This window comes from Gossypium hirsutum, chromosome A09 (genome assembly GCF_007990345.1).
Source record: "Gossypium hirsutum isolate 1008001.06 chromosome A09, Gossypium_hirsutum_v2.1, whole genome shotgun sequence".
In the NCBI taxonomy this organism is placed as follows: Eukaryota; Viridiplantae; Streptophyta; class Magnoliopsida; order Malvales; family Malvaceae; genus Gossypium; species Gossypium hirsutum.
The window spans coordinates 63,105,292-63,124,650 of NC_053432.1; the positions used below are offsets into that span (position 1 = coordinate 63,105,292).

The 19,359-nt window shown below is 29.9% G+C and overlaps 1 long non-coding RNA gene across 2 annotated transcripts; it reads right to left on the reverse strand.

Annotated features, from left to right (window-relative positions):
- Nucleotides 1-569: 569 nt before the first annotated feature.
- Nucleotides 570-3,835, reverse strand: LOC121206108 (uncharacterized). 2 transcript variants are annotated; one of them, XR_005901090.1, is made up of 4 exons: nucleotides 3,695-3,835; nucleotides 1,810-1,953; nucleotides 1,195-1,647; nucleotides 570-1,094 (listed from the first exon to the last, which is right to left on the reverse strand). It is a non-coding gene; the product is annotated as an uncharacterized lncRNA (long non-coding RNA). The 2 variants fall into 2 exon arrangements; XR_005901089.1 differs by having other exon boundaries at nucleotides 1,810-3,802.
- Nucleotides 3,836-19,359: the final 15,524 nt, after the last annotated feature.

Consider the following 19,359-nt stretch of genomic DNA (forward strand, 5'->3'; position numbering starts at 1 on the left):
ATTCATGAAGCAATAAATTGAGGTGAACTTAGGGTCATTTTCTTTAGAAAAAAAAATCTAATCATCATATCAAACAAGTAAATCACTTTGTATTTTAATCTCATCCACGACTTAAATGTACTTTTTTCCTCAACAAAAATATTTCTACTATTTAAATTGAATTCAAGTCAGACCGGCCCAAAATGAAAAATTCTTGCCTAAATTCGACTCAAGTCAGGGCCAAATAAATTACCGAACCCTTAGATAGGTCTAATAGACTACCCTTTAACTGAAGCTAATCAGGAAACATCTTAACCAAGTCGTTTGTAGTAAGTTGATAAAAAGCAACCGGTGGTAGAGCTGAGAAATTGAGAAACCATAATAAGTAACAACTCCATCTTTTAATCGGAGTATGAGCAAGTCCGAAACTAACTATAATGACATCCATAATGCAGCAATTACGTATTGAAACTAACTGGTATGAGTTTTGTGCTGCTGGGCCATACTTAAAACTATGGCATTTTTTTATCTGTTGATATAGTTTCAAAATAGCAACCCAACATACAATCAAGTTCCATACCAATTGAGAATGAAAGAAACTTAAGAAAATTTCCAGTGAAACAATATATATACATATATATGATTGCTGCAATCCTGAATAATTGACAAAACTACACTGCAAGTAAAATAGAGGGCAATCCTAAATATTCATTTTCGAAAGCATTAAACCTTTACACCTCAACTACAAACCATGTCCTAATAAATCTACCCATGTCTAAATATGTTTTCACTTTTGCTTTTGCTTCTTGCTAGCCTTTATCCCCGACTCGGAAGGTTTCCTGCGACAAATAAACATGAACTTGGATGGACTTAGTTTGCACACCCATTTCAGCTTGTTGTCCGTTTTCGATCAGGAATTCATAAATGCAGGTGTCACGCTCCAGATTGACTTTGTTTCGAATCAACACACTTCACAACCCCTTTATGCATGTTCGTTGGTCCTTCCATTCCACAACCTTCCCAATGCTTTTCCGGTTGTATGGGTCAACAAATGTAATTTTCTCCCCGTCTTCTAAACTCACTCCAAAATCTTTGGCTATACCAGTTGGAATACACTGAAATCGTGAAGCCATAAGTTAGTAGAAAATATTTAGACCATTCTTAGCTAATCATGCAAACATATGTTACCCAAAACTGAAATTTGTAGAAACATACCAGTTCGTTCGTCCTCTGTGAAGACTTTGTGGTCTTCACCACAAAATAAGGATTCAAATGTTGAACATAATCTTCTGGATGGATCTCCTCATCCTCAACCTCCGTAGAGTCAGCTCCTTCATCGTTCATAGCATCATCGCTATTACTATCATCATCTTCTGATTCTGATTCTGACTCTGATTCTTCATCTTCCGACACCACATAAGGTATGCTCTTCTCACAAGCATCAAACTCATATATCTTCACATCGAACACACAACCACCGACATAATTGAAAATTAAAAAATTCCCATCCACTACAGAGTTTTAATCGATGAATCTTCTCCATCCCTTACGAAAATACATCTTGTTATCACATTTGACCAAGTCCACTTGCCAGCACTGACCATTACAATTTCTAAGGGTGGCTGTTGCAGGCGTCAATGGACAGACTATAGCAGTAGCTGGGATGAGCTACAGGTACAAAAAAGGAAGCTACATGTCAGTACATCCCTACCACTCTTGTTCAGCTCCTATGCTTTCTACGCGTACAACATTACCACTACGATGTAAGAAAGCATTGTAACGGAGCAAGCAACCTCAAACACATCAAACTACAAAATTGGAAAGAATTACCGTGGAGTGAAGGCTGTGTGTGGCGAGGTAAACGTTGCAGAAGTTCTTAGCTTCAAAGTTGGACATCTTTTTTATCATTTAGATCCCAACGATAAAATTCTCATCAATTAAGTACCTTGACCAATTATTTCTGTCATTGAGCAGCTAGCAAAAATAATAAAATAATAATAAAATTTAAAACATTATAAATATGGAAATATAAATTCAAAAAATAAAAAAACTACAGGTGTAGAATGAAACTAGACAAGAGGATGTCTAGATCTATTATGAATATAAATTTATAAAAAAAATTATATTTTTTAGCAACAAGTTTTAACAAATGCCTGCACATTGTTGCATGTTCACAGAACAAAAATAAAGTGGCACAAGAGAGTTTGAGCTGTATTATTGGAATGAAGAGGTAGTTGTGACTGTGTCGTCCGCCGGACTGAGATCAGTGAGAAGCAATGTAGAGGATTCAGGGTATGAGCATACATCTTGACCCACAACTTTGCAATTCTACTGATTCCCAACCTAATCTCACCCACATTTTTCAGATCAAAAGAAGTTGGAAGTTTAGGTTTTGTTGGCTGCTGTATTTTCTTTGGTTCAACAAGAGTAGGGGAAAGTTAAAAGTAGTACAAGGGAGCTGTTCGGTTGCTCCTCTTGGGCTTGCCTTTTCATTTCACGGTGTTTTTCATTATGGTTAGTGTAAAAAATTTTGACGATCGGTCCCGAAATATTACCTAATTTACAAATAATCATAGAAGTGTAAATTAATGCATATTTATCACTAAGTTGGATGATATATGCAATATATCTAATTGCATTTTTTTCAATTATACCCTAATATAACTAAATGAATTACAAATTCTCGTCCTCACTCCAAAGTATCTTTTTCTCAAAATGAGTGTTAGTATTTAAAAGGTTTAATGATATATTTGACCACTAATATTTGTATATTTTGTTAAAATTGCTTTAATTATATTTTTTAGTTTTTTTTTTGACCATCAACCCTTGTTCTTTTTTTTAATATGTTTTTTTCTAAATTTAATGAATAAATTCTAAGTTTCAATTTTCCTTTCTTTCAAAAAGTTTCAATCTTTTATATACGGTTGTTTATTGAAATTTTTTTATTGAATTAATTTTTTTAGATAGTTGCATTTATTTTCTTTAAATTAAGAGTTATTAATTTAATATATTATTTATTTATTTTTATTATTTTTCACATATAATTATATTATTAAGTTATCTAAATAATAAATTACATAAAATTCTACATCATCCACGGTACTATTATTAAATCTATTAGAGAAAGTATATTAAAAGAAAGGAACAAAGGTTGATAGTAAAAAAAATTTAAAAATACAATTAAGATTATTTTGACACACATGTAAACATTAGTTACCAATTTTTTTATTAAGATAGAGGACCGAGTGCTGTTTGTCAAATGCATGGGCTAATAAAGAAAGAAGACAAAATGGTTGCATGTATTTTATGAAGTGTGAACTGAGATGAGACAAGAGAGAAAGTGAAAGGAAAAATAAGGTGAAGGACTTGTCAAATGGTCTTTCGCTGGCAAATTTCATTTTTAATAATAAATACATTCATGTAATGGGAAGTTATTGATTATGGGACTTGAAAAAAAGGATAAAAAGGTATGTATTTGATCTATTTAGAGTTGTTTGGTTAGAATGGGGCATACAAATGTTGTAGGTTTATAGATGTAAGAACTAGAACAGCCAATTAAATAGTACCAAAACCATTAAAGACTGTCTTTGGTTTAGCAAAGGTTTTCAGATGTGCAGGTTCTTACATGGAAAACGGTCGAAGAACGAGGTTGCAAATCTACTAGCGACAGAAGGGCTAAGAAATGGCGACCAACGGGATGTTAATGGAGGAGTACCTGCTTATGCTGTGGAGATGGTGGACAGAGACCGTCGAAGGAGTGGACAAAGCTGCTAATGGGCGTCGCCCTAATGCTGTGTGAAATCAGGAGAGATTTTTTTTTGTTACCTCAGGAGAGGTGCTCATCTTTAATGCTGCTGAAGCATTTTGTTTTTCTAGAACAAACTCCTTTATTTAGCTGGGTTTGGGCTGATCTTTGGATTTTGACCGATTTGTATTTTGGACTCTCTGTTATGGGCTTTGTTTTTCAATAATAAAATCCTGCAAATTCTCAGAAAAAAGGAAAAAAAAAAAACCCCAAAGCCAACCATTCGTTCTTCTATATTTGCTTTTCACAATTGCTCACGCCACATATATTATACTGATGCACAAACATCCGACTAATCTATGTTAGTCTTAAATTTCACTATTTGTTATTATCTTATTTTTTTTAATATAAAAATTTAAATCCTAATTTAACAAATTAATTTACAAGAAAAGAAAGAGCCAGATCAGTAATCTTCTTTACTTTCGAAATTTAAAAATCTGAATGTGGAATTATTGATATTATAATCGTAAATTTCTAACATAAATGGAGGCACATAAGCATACGAATTTTGCTACAATTTCTTGCAAATTACTCAATTACCTAAATGAAATAAGATAAATTTTGGATACACATACATTCGCTACACATCATTACAAAGATTGACAAAGAATCAAATGGTACATGCTGTTACACTGAATCTGCTCGAAGTTTATTCTAAATAAGAAGAACAAAAAGCATGCAATTCATCAAGCTCCTTTGCCATTAAAGTATATGAAGGCGGTGAGAAGGAGTAAGAAGAGTATAAACACGGCAAAGACGACGCATTTAAGCTCCAAGGGGAAGGGGATTGCTATGGTGTAACAAACTGCAGCAGCAGCTACAAGGACCCCAACTTTTTCTAATGTTTCTGAAGTTTGGGTAGAAATTGGTTTGATAAACAAAGCCAGTAAGAAAAGTTTGAAAGTAAGTAAGACGAGAAAAGAAATCACAATCAAAGAAACATTGCTTTGATTTTGATCGGTTTGGACGTATTGGAATTGGAGCACGGTAATGGGATACGAAAAACAAAATGAGAGGACTGCGCTTTTCCATTGTAGATGTTGCTGAGCTGTTGCAAGTTTCTGATGGGGGGTAATTGGTGGCAGCGATTGTTGTTGGGGAAGCGGCGGTGTATGTGGTGGTGGTGATTGAAAGTCGGAGTGGTTGAGGGTATGAAATGGTGAGTCTGGATGCAAGGTTTCATTTGCAGAAGAAGGTGGTGGTTGTTGCTGGTGCAATTCAAGGTTGGGTGGTGGTGGTGGCGGCTGTGACGAGTGTGGTATTAATAATATAGGACATATTGAGACAAAAAATGCCTTCAATTTGTTTAGCAAGTCCATGTTTAAGGTGTTGGTGAAGGTGAAACTGAGGATGGGCAGAGTTATTTATATGTGTGGGATTGGCTAAAAGAAAAAAGTTGATGTTATGGAAAGAAATGAAAAATTCAGAAAAAAAAAAAGGCAGTGTAATAACACTATAATGTAAGCAAGCCAAGCGGATATCCAACTTGAAATTAGAATTAGAGAGGCTTTGGCCTTGGCCTTAATGTAGAAGAAATGAATAAAAAAATGCAGGAAAATAGAATGGTCAAAAGGGTGGGGCCAATATTGGCTGCAAGTAGTGGAGCTCCGGGACTCTCCATCTTATGTTCATATAGGAGAAAAGAAATGGAACATTATAGGCATCGGGTTCAACTTAGTTGCCTCTATCTCACATTGGATTAATAATCTTGTTTATAGAGTTCCCTGGGGAATGGAGGTCAGAATGCTGTATGTCAAATGCATGGGTTAGTAAAGAAAAAAGACAAAAAGGTTGCATATATTTTATGTAGTACAAGAGAGAAAGTGAAAGGAAAAATAAAGGGAAGGAGTTGTGAAATTGCCTTTCCTTTAGCAAATTAAAGATTAAAACAAAATGGATACGATGAACACCAAAGTGGCATTAAAGATTGGGGGGGGGGGCGGGGAATGGAGTGGAGCTCCGAATATTGTACTAGTCTGTATGACATGTTTTTCAACCTTTGGGATCAAAATGTCAAGTCATAAGTTGTAATGCTACGTTTTTCCTCATTCTTTTAACATATAATCTATGTTCTTTTTGTGGTTGATTTTTTAAAACGAGAAAGATTCCAAAAAGAAAGAGTTGTTTAGAATCTGAAGGTTGGATTTGGAGTCCATTACAAATTTCTAACTCAATACAAATTTTTTAGTTAAAATAGAATAAATTGATGGGTTGAATTGAAGTTTAATTTTTAAAAATTATTTTTAATATTAATAATAAACATAATGTTTATATTTAACATTTTTATCCTTAATTCTTTTTATTATCAAATCAAGTTAAGTTTAGATAATCAAAAAAATTATTTATCTAAAATTTAGTGGATATGATTTTTTTAAAAGCTTTTAACAATAACAAATTATTTTATAAATTTATATATTTTTATAATTATATATAATATTCGATCTCACTTAACAAAAACTTTTATCTATTTTAATATTGTTTGTTGTCCTATGCTTCTTTAGTTTATTTTCTTATTTTTTGATAATGATGATTATGCATGGTTTTTGTTGACATATTTTCAATTCATTCAGGAAAACTTTGCCAAGGTTGTCTGTTCAAAGTTGACCATTAATGATTTTGAGATTATCCAATCTTAAACTTGTTCATGTGTTATCTTTTTTAGTTTAAAGAACTATTCAAAATTTAGGAAGGTTTTAATAAAAATATTAAATTTAAAAATAGTTTTGGATAAAAAATTTGAACCCGTTTAAAACATAAGTCGAGTTCAGATTTGAATATTTAAGTTCAATATCGGTTTGATCTGTTTTTTAAGTTTACAATATTTTATGGGAGTAATTCATGATTTGACTCCTAAAATATATTTGTTTTCCGATTTTGGCATCTAAACTTTTTTTGTCCCAATTTGGTATCTAAGATATTATTATGTTATATGTTTGGTCCATTTTTTTAAACTTTACTAAAAAAATATGAAGGCCAATAAAAATATGCCGCGTGGCATTATTAATTAAAAAATTATATTTTATTCAATATATTTTAAAGCTTATTGAAAATATAAATAAATATATAAAAATTTAGAAAATATATAATAAAATATATTGTTAAAATAGAAAATTTTCAAAATGATAAAAGTAGAAATTTGTTTTTAAATTACTTTCATGAAATAATTAAATGTTTTTAACTTAAAAATTTTTAAAATCTGGGTAATTTGTGTTTCTCTTAGTGTTCTTCTTTTTCTACTAATCTTCATCAACAAATTTGAAACCAATATGCTGAAATTTATAAAATTTACCTAATTCTAATTAGAAAACAATTCGACGTGAACAAAGACAACACAAATAACAACCCAAAATTGTTTTAAGTAATCTAAGAGTAATTTCATTGTACAAAGTAAAAAATTTTCAGAAAGCATATATCAATGTGAGACACCCAAACAAACCTAGACAAAACTATCTAAAAAAAACAAAACTTAGTAAAAAAGCTGCAAAAAGTGGAGCATCCCTTCAACAATACGAGATTATTGCTTGCAAATAAATGGTCAGCAAGGTCCAGGTGGCAAAACCCCCAATTGTTTTCTTCCATTGTGAGAGATAATTAGCAGCGGCAATGGCGATGATGCAATGGGGATAATAAGCAGAGGTAATTCTCATGAGCTGCAGATCAAAATCCATGATAATTGCACAAATAGTGTCCCATAAAGGTCAATTAATAGAATACGGCTCGTTTAACCTACAAATAGTGTCGCATAAAGGTAAATAGTATAAATCCTAAAGGGATAAGATTGTATAGAATTTAAATCCCTTAATACTCTCAATTGTAGATAGATTCTAATCTTGATCGTCGATAAAAACTCAATCTAGACCGTTGGTTCTAGGAGAGCCCAACTATAAATAGAGGTCTCATCACTTTTTCAATTCTCATTTTGCAAAAGTTAGGCTGACTTAGGTGCATTTGAAGCAAATAAATTGCTTAGAGCCACACGGATTTCAAGACAAAAGGTATAGCCCCATGATAACCGGTATTCGAGCTAAGGTTCGAAGGCGCTTTGAGATGACAAAAGGAGAAGACAAGTAGAATGTCCCGATGGAGATCCGTCAGAGGTCCAAAAAAAATAGCAGATTGAGAGATATGTTGTTGGCTTTGGAAAGTCGTATGGTCCATCTCGAGGAATCCATAGGTGAAGTGAAGGAAACACTCAAAGTAGTAGAGACACACATTAATGAGTTAAATACGATAAAAGAGCAGTTCAAGGAATATGTGATAGAAGCCCTTAGTTCCAATATGGATGCAATGGAAGCGTTCCTCAATACTATTGTGGGTAAGCTGAAAGAAAAAAAAATGATGCTCTTGAAGTTGTGATGATAGCTATGACGGAAGAAAATGAAGCCACAATGACGGCTTTGAACATAAAAATCATGGAGCTCGAGGGATAGCTTGCTATGTGCAGAGTTACTGTGGGTAAAGGGGTGTTGAGCGCAACACTAAAATAAGAGATTGATGTCCCCAAATCGAAAAAGTTTAAGGGGAAATGCCCGCGAGGGGAAAAAAATTAGTTTATTATATTATTTTATGTTTGAATTGTGTGATTATACTATTTAGTTTTTATATATATACATGTTTAGTTTCGGTAATTTTGGCATCTAAAGGACTAAACCATAAAGTATGAATTAAATGACAACTATGAATTGATACGAGGTATAGAAGGGTAAAGAAATGTGTATATGGATTAGACATAATGTATAAACCGTTATAAAGAGATTGAATTGATATGGAAATGGCATTAAAGCCCTTGTGAACTTAGTAAACGATTGGGATACGAATAGCATACCATTAGGGTTTCAAAAATAAATAGGTGTCATGATCAGTGATTAATTTGATGGCTTAAGGTTCAACATATGTTGTGGATTCTCTGAAACTAGTGTTAGCAACATCGAACCAAGCTAGTGTTAGCAACCCTGATTCGAAGCTAATGTTGCAGCCCAATAATGTCAACATATGTAATCAAACTAGCCCCGAGTATCCGAATTCAATTTACTTTAGTTTTCCAAGCGAAAGACGGAAATGGAAATGGTACCATATGAAAATGAAATGGTTGGAATGAAAATGTATATATGAATGAAATTATATGCATAAGTTATAAGTTGAAAATGAAATAGTTGGTATATGACATATGATGGAATATTATATGTTTATTATGATTGTATTATGAGTTCATGACTTGTAATCGAACTAACCCATTTGATATATTTATTGAAATGCTTATGAAAGTGTAAGGTTGCCAAAGATGCCATGTTAGATATCAATCTATTACAATTGTATAAATTTTTAAAATGTTAAGGTAAGTCAAGTAAATTTGGTATGGATTTACTAAGCATTCAAAATGCTTACTAGTTGTCTACCTTTCCTTGTAGATCTTCGATTTTGTGGAATGTGTCAGATGGTTCACCACAAAACTCACACTATCCTATTATTGATTCGATAGTCTTTTGCTTATTTTAATAAGGTATGCAGTTTATTTATTTAGATGGGACATACAAATGTTATAGGTTCATGGATGTAAGAAAGCATAAAAGCCATACATCACTTTCCAATGTTCACATTGTATTTACATTCGAAATCAACAGTAAGAAAGCCAATTCAATAATACCAAAAATCAACAATCTATTATTCTATATTTGCACACGCATATATAGTCATATATGCACAAACATCCGACTAAACTATGTTTTTGCCAATGTTTATGTTTAAACTCGTCCACCTTATACTACGTCGAGCTCAGATGTGTTCAGTTCACGTCAAAATGGAATATCTTTAATTCAACTAACCTTTTGATTATTTTACATTGACTGCGTTGGTTAAATTGAGTTAATAAAATTTTGATGGTCTGGATTTAAACTTTATTATGTGTAAATATCATGAGTGGATTTTTTTTCAAATGATTTTGAATTTAAGTCTGATTATGTGTGAGATTTACCCAAATTTATTATGATTTAGGTTTGGATATTTTTTTATTTTTAATATGGTATGCTTTGTATTGAGCTTGTTCTAATTCTAGTTGATCATACATGTATAATATGTGATTTATATTGTATTTGTACTTGTAATTTTTTTAAAAAATTATTTAAATTTTAGCATAGTTGACAAAGACAAAAGCTTTAGTTCATAAGAATTCAAGTTCAAGATTTATCATGCTCAATTTTATATGCAAGTCTTGAATAGACACTTTATTGTTACTTTAATTTTTTTAATATAAAAACTTAAAATCTCTTGCTGCACTCAATTTAATAATTTAATTTACAAGAAGAGACAGCGCCAGAGCAGTAATCTTCTTTGCATTCGAAATTTAACAGAACTGAATATAGAATTATTGGTATCATAATAGTAAATTTCTCACATAAATGGAAGCACATAAGCATACAAATTTTGCTACAATTCCCTGCAAATTACTCAATTACCTGAATGAAATAAGATAAATTTTGGATACTCATACATTCACTTTCATTACAAAGATTGACAAAGAAATCAAATGGTCCATGTTGTTACACTGAATCTGCACGAAGTTTATTCTAAATAAGAAGAACGAAAGGCATGCAATTCATCAAGCCCCTTTGCCATTGAAGTATATGAAGGCGGTGAGAAGGAGTAAGAAGAGTATAAATACGGCATAGACGACGCATTTAAGCTCCAAGGGGAAGGGGATTGCTATGGCGTGACAAAATGCAGCAGCAGCTACAAGGACTCCAACTTTTTCTAATGTTTCTGAAGTTTGGATAGAAGTTGGTTTGATAAACAAAGCCAGTAAGAAAAGTTTGAAAGTAAGTAGTACGAGAAAAGAAAGCACAACCAAAGAAACATTGGGTTGATTGGTTTGGACCTATTGGAATTGGAGCACGGTAATGGGATACGAAAAACAAAATGACAGGACTGCGTTTATCCATTGCAGATGCTGCTGAGCTGCCGCAAGTTTCCTATGGGAGGGAGTTGGTGGCAGCGGTTGTTGTTGGGGAAGCGGCGGTGTATGTGGTGGTGGTGATTGAAAGTCAACAAAGTATATGAAGGCGGTGAGAAGGAGTAAGAAGAATATAAACATGGCAAAGGCGACGCATTTAAGCTCCAAGGGGAAGGGGATTGCTACGGCATAACAAATTGCAGCAGCAGCTACAAGGACCCCAACTTTTTCTAACATTTCTGAAGTTTGGGTAGAAATTGGTTTGATAAACAAAGCCGATAAGAAAAGTTTGAAAGTAAGTAGGATGAGAATGGAAAGCACAACCAAAGAAACATTGGGTTGATTTTGATCGGTTTGGACGTATTGGAATTGGAGCACGGTAATGGGATACGAAAAACAAAGTTAGAGGACTGCGCTTCTCCATTGTAGATGCTGCTGAGGTGTTGCAAGTTTCTGATGGGAGGGAATTGGTGGCAGCGATTGTTGTTGGGGAAGCGGCGGTGTATGTGGTGGTGGTGATTGAAAGTCGGAGTGGTTGAAGGTCTGAAATGGTGAGTCTGGGGGCAAGGTTTCATTTGCAGAAGGTGGTGGTTGTTGCTGGTGCAATTCAAGGTCGGGTCGTGGTGGTGGCGGCTGTGACGAATGTGGTATTAATAATATAGGACACATTGACACAAAAAATGCCTTCAATTTGTTTAGCAAGTCCATGTTTAGAGTGTTGGTGAAGCTGAAACTGAGGATAGGCAGAGCTATTTGTATGTATGGGATTGGCTAAAAGACAAAAGTTGATGTCATAAAAGAAATGAAAAATTCAGAAATAAAAAAATGGCAGTGTAATGGCACTATAATGTAAGCAAGCCGAGCGGATATCCAACTTGAAAGGATAACTAGAGAGGGTTTGGCCTTGGCCTTGATGTAGAAGAAATGAATAAAATAAATAAAGGAAAATACAATGGTCAAAAGGGTGGGGACAACATTGGTTACAAGTAGTGGAGCTCCGTGACTCAATCTTATGTTCCTATAGGAGAAGAGAAATGGAACATTATAGGCATTGGGTTCAACTTAGTTGACTTTATCTCACACTGAAACACATTAGTTCATAAACCTTAATCATTTAGATTCTCAACTCTAAAATCTTCAAAAGAATCTATAGTAGAGATTGGTTCATCATTGTAAGTTAATGTTTTTCTTTATTATTTAATTTTTCTTTTTTTAAACACTATTTTTCTTTTTTACAGTGAGTTGAATGCTTAAAATATGTATATATTTTGACTCATTAAAAATGCTATTTCAAATTAGGATTACCTTTCGATTGAAGCTAATTAAGAAAGTACTTCGTAGTAAGTTCATAAAAAGCAACCATAACAACTCCATCTTTTAATCGGGCTATGGGAAAATCTAAAACTAAGTTGTCTCCATTATTTTCTACTGACAAAAAGAGGAAGAATATCTAAAGGCGTACAAAAGGTTTGGATGAGTAAATGTATAATGAAAGTTTTTGTATTAAGAATTAAATTATTTTTCGTATTTTTATTTAAAAATTAGATAAATTATTCCATGTACATTAGATCAAAAAGTAAAGTGATCCTATTATTAAAATTTTTTTTATCTATTTCTAATGTTAAAAACTAGTCTATCTACATTAGCATGAGGTACATATGACACACCACATGTCATTGTATGGTTATTCCGTTAGCTATCCTAGTTTTCAACTGTATAATTGAATGAAATTTTTAACAAATTGGACCAATTTGCTCTTTTATCTAATGTAAAGAGATTAAGTTACCCATTTTTTAGTAGAGAAAGCAAAATGTAATCTAACTATTAATATTAATACAGAGACCTTCATGATACTTTTACCAGTTTATATGAAATGTTTTTCAACTTTTTTTATAAGTTAGTAATACTACTAAGTTTTCCTCATCATTTTCACATATAATTTTTTTTTATAAATCTCAAAACTATACATGAACTTTGGTTTAATATGTAAATTTATACATGAATTTTGATTTTGTGTTATTTTATACATGAAATCTTGAATTGATGCAATACTTACAAACTATTAACACAATTATTGATATAGCATCATTTTATATTTATATATTGCATACATAAATAATTATATTTATCTAATAGAAAAATAAATCGATATACGTATTTCTTTAAACGTGTATGATTGAATTAAAATTAAAATTTTATGTACACAATTGAATCACAATTAAGATTCATGTATAATTTTTAAATTTATCCTTTTTTTATAGATATTTTTTTTAAGATAGTAGAGTCCAAAGAAAAAGGTTGTCCACAATTTGAATATTAAATCTAAGGTTAATTGTAAATTTGATATTAATAATGATAACGGTGTAAAAAAATTTGATTTTGGATAGAATTTATTGAATCGAGACAGTAAATAATTAAAATAGGATAATCACGTGTCAAATATGGAATGGAGAGGTTGAAATGTTAAGAGGTATTGAATTAAATCCGCTATTAAAAATAGTACAGGGACAAAATTACTTAGTGATGAAAGTGTGTGGGAATTGATTTTTAAATCTAGTATGTGGCAATTAAACTAAGGTCATATAAGAAATTAAACCATTTTTATGGCATATGATTAATTACTAATGGTGTCATCATTTTTCACTAATAAGTTTAAGCTCATTAAGCTTTTGATTAGTAAGATTAAATTAATTACCTATATATAACAAAGAAAATATTTGTATATATTTTAATGATATTTATAATATTAAAACACCTCAATTGTTATTTACTTATTATCCTATAAATTCTAATATTTATTAATTTATTATATAATATAAGTATTTATTCAGCCTAATCTGGAGATAAAATTGCTTGGGCTTTTCAACTTTAAACATTAAAATGGAAAAGAAACCTTGAAAAAAATAAAAAAGTGTCATGGTAAATTTTAAAAAAAAAGTTAAGTGCACTAAAGAAGAAATCATCAATAAGCAACTGGAGGTGTAACACAGTGATAATCAGCGAGATCTAACTAGCCATCAAATGAGGCCTTAAAAGGATAAATATCATATATATATATAAACCTTAATACAATGTGGAATTTGATATATAGATTTTGATTTGGTATAATTATTCACATAAAATTTGGATTGTGGTTTATATGTATATATGGAATTTTGATTTTAATTCAATTGTACATAATTAAATAAATGAATATATACATTTGTTTCGATATCGGATTAATATAATTGTTTGTATATGCAATATATCACTGTAAAAAATAGTGCTAATTCGATAATATTGTCAATGATTTGTGAAAATTGAATCAAATCAAATTTCATGTATAAAATCGCAACAATCAAAGTCCATGTACAACATTTCACATTGGATTAATGTCATGTATAGTTCGATATTTATCCCTATTTATAATAAGTTTTATTCTTCTAGGACATTTTAGTCTTTTTAAAATACGAAAATGTTCTTTCTTATTTAAAATAAGTCATATTATTTTAGGGTATTATAGTCTTTTTCTTATTTTTAAAAAGACCAATAAATAAACAATGAGATTTAAACGCATGATATTTGGGTTGATGAAACTTTAATTTTACCACTCAACCAATATTTTATTATAAATTATTTTATACATTTTAATTTTATTATGTATACTTTATTACCTCCATCAATCATACTATTATTTAAACTCCTAATTAAGTTGGTATTATAGGTCAATCGGACACGAACTAGATTAAGAAAATTATGAAAATATTCTTTCATATTTAAAATAATTTATATTATTTTAAGATATTTTAGTTTTTATTTTTTTAAAAAACCAATAAATAATTTGCAAATAATTTGAACTTGTGACATTTGGGTTAATAAAACTATATCATTCAACTGATACTTTTTCCCATACAATGATGATTCGAATCTAAACTATTCTCGGAAAAGATGAATACTTGACTAATCGGCCGTAACTTGGGGTTCCAATTAACCAATGCTTTGTCATGTAATGTTTTGAACATTTTAATTTTAATTAAACTCCTAATTGAGTTAGTATCATGAATTAACCGAGTACCAAAACAATTGGGTAAAAGCTAATTTATCATTTCTATTAAATGATTACTATTATTATTTTGATGACATTTTTGTCATTTCATACTTTATATCATTTTTAAATAAACTAACTAAAATTAACATATCTAAGTTTCAAAGATATGTTCATTGGATTTATAAACAAGTTTTTTTTACCACAACATCAATAATAATAAAGTAATTTTTTTTTAAATTTAATTTTTTTACAAAAAATATTTTCTCTCACCTATATAGTGTATCTATATTATTATTTAAACTCTTAATTGAGTTGATGTTATAAGTCAATCGAGCACCAACTCGATTATAAAAATTACAAAAATATCCTTCCATATTAAAAAAATTTATATTATTTGAGGGTGGTTTAATCTTTTACTTTATAAAAACTAATAAAAATTATATATAGTAAAATTTGAACGTATGTCATCATTTATATCAATAAATCCTCAACTTTTCCATTAAGCCAAAACTTTATTTTAATTTAATATTTATATTTTAATTGTATTATGCACAGTTTATTACCTTCATCATTGTGTATGTATATATATTGATAATGTTATTGATTGAATTGGTGTAAAAAATTAACTCGATATCAACTTAAGATTGATGACAACATCATTATAAGCAATTGTAGTACATTTAATATTATTAATATATGTTTTACGTGTTTAAATTTTATTTACTCATAATTTAATATTTTTTTATTTTAATGTTATTATTAATTAGTTTCAAACATATGTTTCGTTATTTATTTATGTTATTTTTAAAACATTCCTGTATTTTAAATACGTAGTAGAATTTATAGTATATATTACTAGTTATTTTTTTTTATTTTCGACCAAAAATATCAAAATCCTAAATTTTATTAGGATTATTATTTATTATTTATAATAAAAATATTATGTATTTAATCACAATAAAACTCATATCTTCCAAATTATTGCAACAAGATACTAACCTCAAATGTATTATTTCTTTAAATTCCCAAAGCAAGCATTGGAAATTTTAAAAACCTCATCAAACGACTTATAAAAGGAAAATGTTTAGTTGATGGTATAAATTTTAAATTATTTTTCGAATTTTAAAATATTCTAATTAAATTCTTAAACTATCTGTAACAGCTAAATTTTTCAGTGGTGTCGGAAACAGTGATTCGAGATAATTAAATCCGATGAGTAAGTTTAGAAATTTTAACAAATAATAATTATAGGCCAAGCGCGAACTTAAAAGAATTATTTTTAATTAGTGAATTTTGCGATTTTAAAAGAATTAATCAGGTAAATTTAGTTGGAAACGAGGTATCGAGACCTCGGATTTATAAACTGAGCCATAAATATTTTTATAAATATTTATGGAGTGTTATTAAGTTAGTATTAAAGATTCGTTAGAAAATTTTAACTTTTGGTTAGTCAATTAATTAAAAAGGACTAAATTGAAAATAGTGTGAAATTTATTAAATTGTGATTAAATAGTTTAAGTGATTAAAAAGGAGGGATTTAAAAGGAAATTGGACCCAAATTGTATGGGCTGGACGGTTGGGCAAGAAAATCAGCAAAAAAGACAAGGAGAAACAAGGGCAAAATGGGAAATTTTGCAAATTAAACATATAAAACAAGACAAATTTGAAAAATCTAGAGATATCATCATTTTTCTTCAGCAAAAACGCCAGGGGAGGTCTGAAAGCTGCTGGTTTTTCATACTTTGACATATGTGAGTTCAATTCTTACCCTTTTCTTTGAGATTTTTATATTTTTGTGATTTTTACAATTAGGTCCAAGTGTTTAATTCATTAGTTTTTGATTTTATGAACAAAATTAAAAGCTATCATTGATAAGTGTTAGCTGTTTATGATGAAATAAAATGAATTTGAAGCTTTGATTTTGTTGTTTGATGATTTTATCAAGTAGTTTCAATAGAAATTGATTTTAGGACCTAATTGTGAAAAAGTTATGAATTAAGGTTTAGTGTTAAAATTTTGATTTTCAAAGATTGTGTAATAGTTTAGAATGATGGAATAAAATGTTAATTGAGAAAAATTAGCTTAATAGATGGGCTAATTGAGCAAGGACTGAATTGTATGACCTTTGAAATTTAGAGGAAAAATGGTAATAAACATCTTGAACTAAAACAATATTGGACAGCAGAAGTAGACTAACTTTAAAAAATCACCATAAATTGTAAAAATCGAATTAGAAGATGAATAAAATATGAAATTAAAGCTTATTGAGTCTAGTTTTTAATAGAAGAAACGGTGTAAGCAATGGATTTGTAAATTATGAGATATAATAAATTTTGTGAGACAATGTTAGAATGAATTCGGGTTCCCCTGTTTTGACTTTGGAAAATCACAAAAAATTGAATAAAATTAATTAGAGTCTCAAATTTATATGCTTAGAATCCTTAATGAGTCTATTTTCAATAGAAATCAATGGGAACATTATCCGAGTTTTTTACTGTGATATAATTAATTTTTAGCGAAGAGAGGTCAGAACTGTTGGATAGTGAAACAGGGGAAACTTAAATGAATAAAATGTACTAATTGGCTATACCAAAAATTCTTAAAATTTTATGGTGGAATGATATGTGAGTCTAGTTTTATGTAAAATTTACGGATCTTAATTTTGAGCTCTGTAGCTCAAATTATAAATAATTGATTGACTATGACTCGTGTGAACAGATTGATGTGAGCATTAATAAGTAAATTGTGAAATCGTACTTACAAGAATGTTGTATACATTAAGGATGTGGAATGGAGAGGAGGAGGAGGAAAAATATATATGAATATTCAGTTAGCATGGCTAATTTGCATGTTTTAAGCTCATGGACTAAATTGAATAAAAGTAAAACTTTAGGGGGCAATTTTGTAAAAATATAAAAAATGACTAAATTGAAGGGAATAAATTGTTTTATTATCTAAATTAATAAATTGAATGAAATTATCAATTTAAGATTGGGTGAAATTTGGGAAAATGGTAAATTACCAATATGCCCCTAAATCTTGGTATTTCTGCAATTTAGTTAGGTAGGTTCAGATACCCTGAATGAGCATGTAAATATGAAAATTTAAGTATTGTATCGTATTTTATATGATATTTTAAATTGAATATATGAAAAGGATGTTACATGAAACATGAAAATGAATACTAAATAATATAAATTAATTGAAATTATTCTAAAAATTTCGGTAATGCCTCGTATCCTATCCCGGTCTCAGGTACGGTATGGGGTATTACACTATCAATATTATATCAATTAAAAAAATTTACTATCTTAGGTATTAGATTCCAGATTAGATTTAGGTGCGAAGGTAGAAAATTATTTTAAGGGGACCAAAATTAAATTGTAATTTTACAATAGTAAAAATATAATTTCACCATTTTAATAGCCTCTATCTTTATAAATTTTAAAGGATTAAATCAAAATTTTATCATTTTTAGGGGGCAAAGTGCAATTTTATCTTTATTAATTTAAATTTTTAAAAATTCCAAAGGACTTAAATGAAATTTTTTCTATTTTAGGGGGGGTCGTGCCTCTACCAACCCCTTGGTTTCACCCCTATTTAGATTTGACATGGAACATATTTAAAATAAGTTGATCAAATTTTAAACACGTATATACTCACTACATATACAACTTGACAAATATCTAAGATTTAGTTCATGTACTTAAAATGTTCTACTCTTTTTTATTTAAAAATTTTAGTCCAATCATTAAAATCGTAAGTATTTTTTGCAACAACTCGTTTTCAGTGAAATCGGAACAGTAGTTTAGGGACCACAAATCCGAGTTCAGAAGAAAAATTATTTTAATATCATTTCATGGTCTGCATTATGATTGAGATATCAGATAAAATTTTTGTTAAGAAAATTTTACTGATTACATGTTTAATTGATAAAAGGACCAAATTGCATAACATGCAAAAGTTGAATTCTAGTAGCTAAAGGGATCAAATAACTATGAAATTCAACACTGGAAGTCCTTATAATGCAAATAGACCATTAATAGGAGTTAGTAGATAAGTATGGTGATTCATCCATGGAAAATTAAACAAAGAAAAGGATGAAATTGGAAAGATGAAATAATTAATGATAAATAATTAAAATCTAATATATCATCTTTTATCATCATCTTTCTCAAATTAAAAACATGGAAACCCTAGCCATAAGAGCTTGAGCTCTAGCAAACTTATTTGGCTCAAATAAGTATGTATCATTGTCCCGCTTTTAGTAATTTTTATATTGTCGAGATTATAATAGCCTAATTTAGTTATCTCGAGATTAATTTGTAAAGTTATCAAAGTACTAAGGTTTTACCATGGATGAATATGCATGAATTATGAAGTTTTATGGTAGAAAATGAAAGGTTGTTGATAGATAAACAACTTTTGTGAAGTGAATTTTGATGAAATTGTGGTTTAGGGACTAAATTGAAAAGATATAAAATTCATGGAAAAATCCTGAATTTTATGAAATACATGGGCTGCTATAGTTATATATGAAAATCGGCTAAGCTTGGAATAAGGATTAAATTGCGTGAATTTCATTTTCCGAGCCTAGGGACG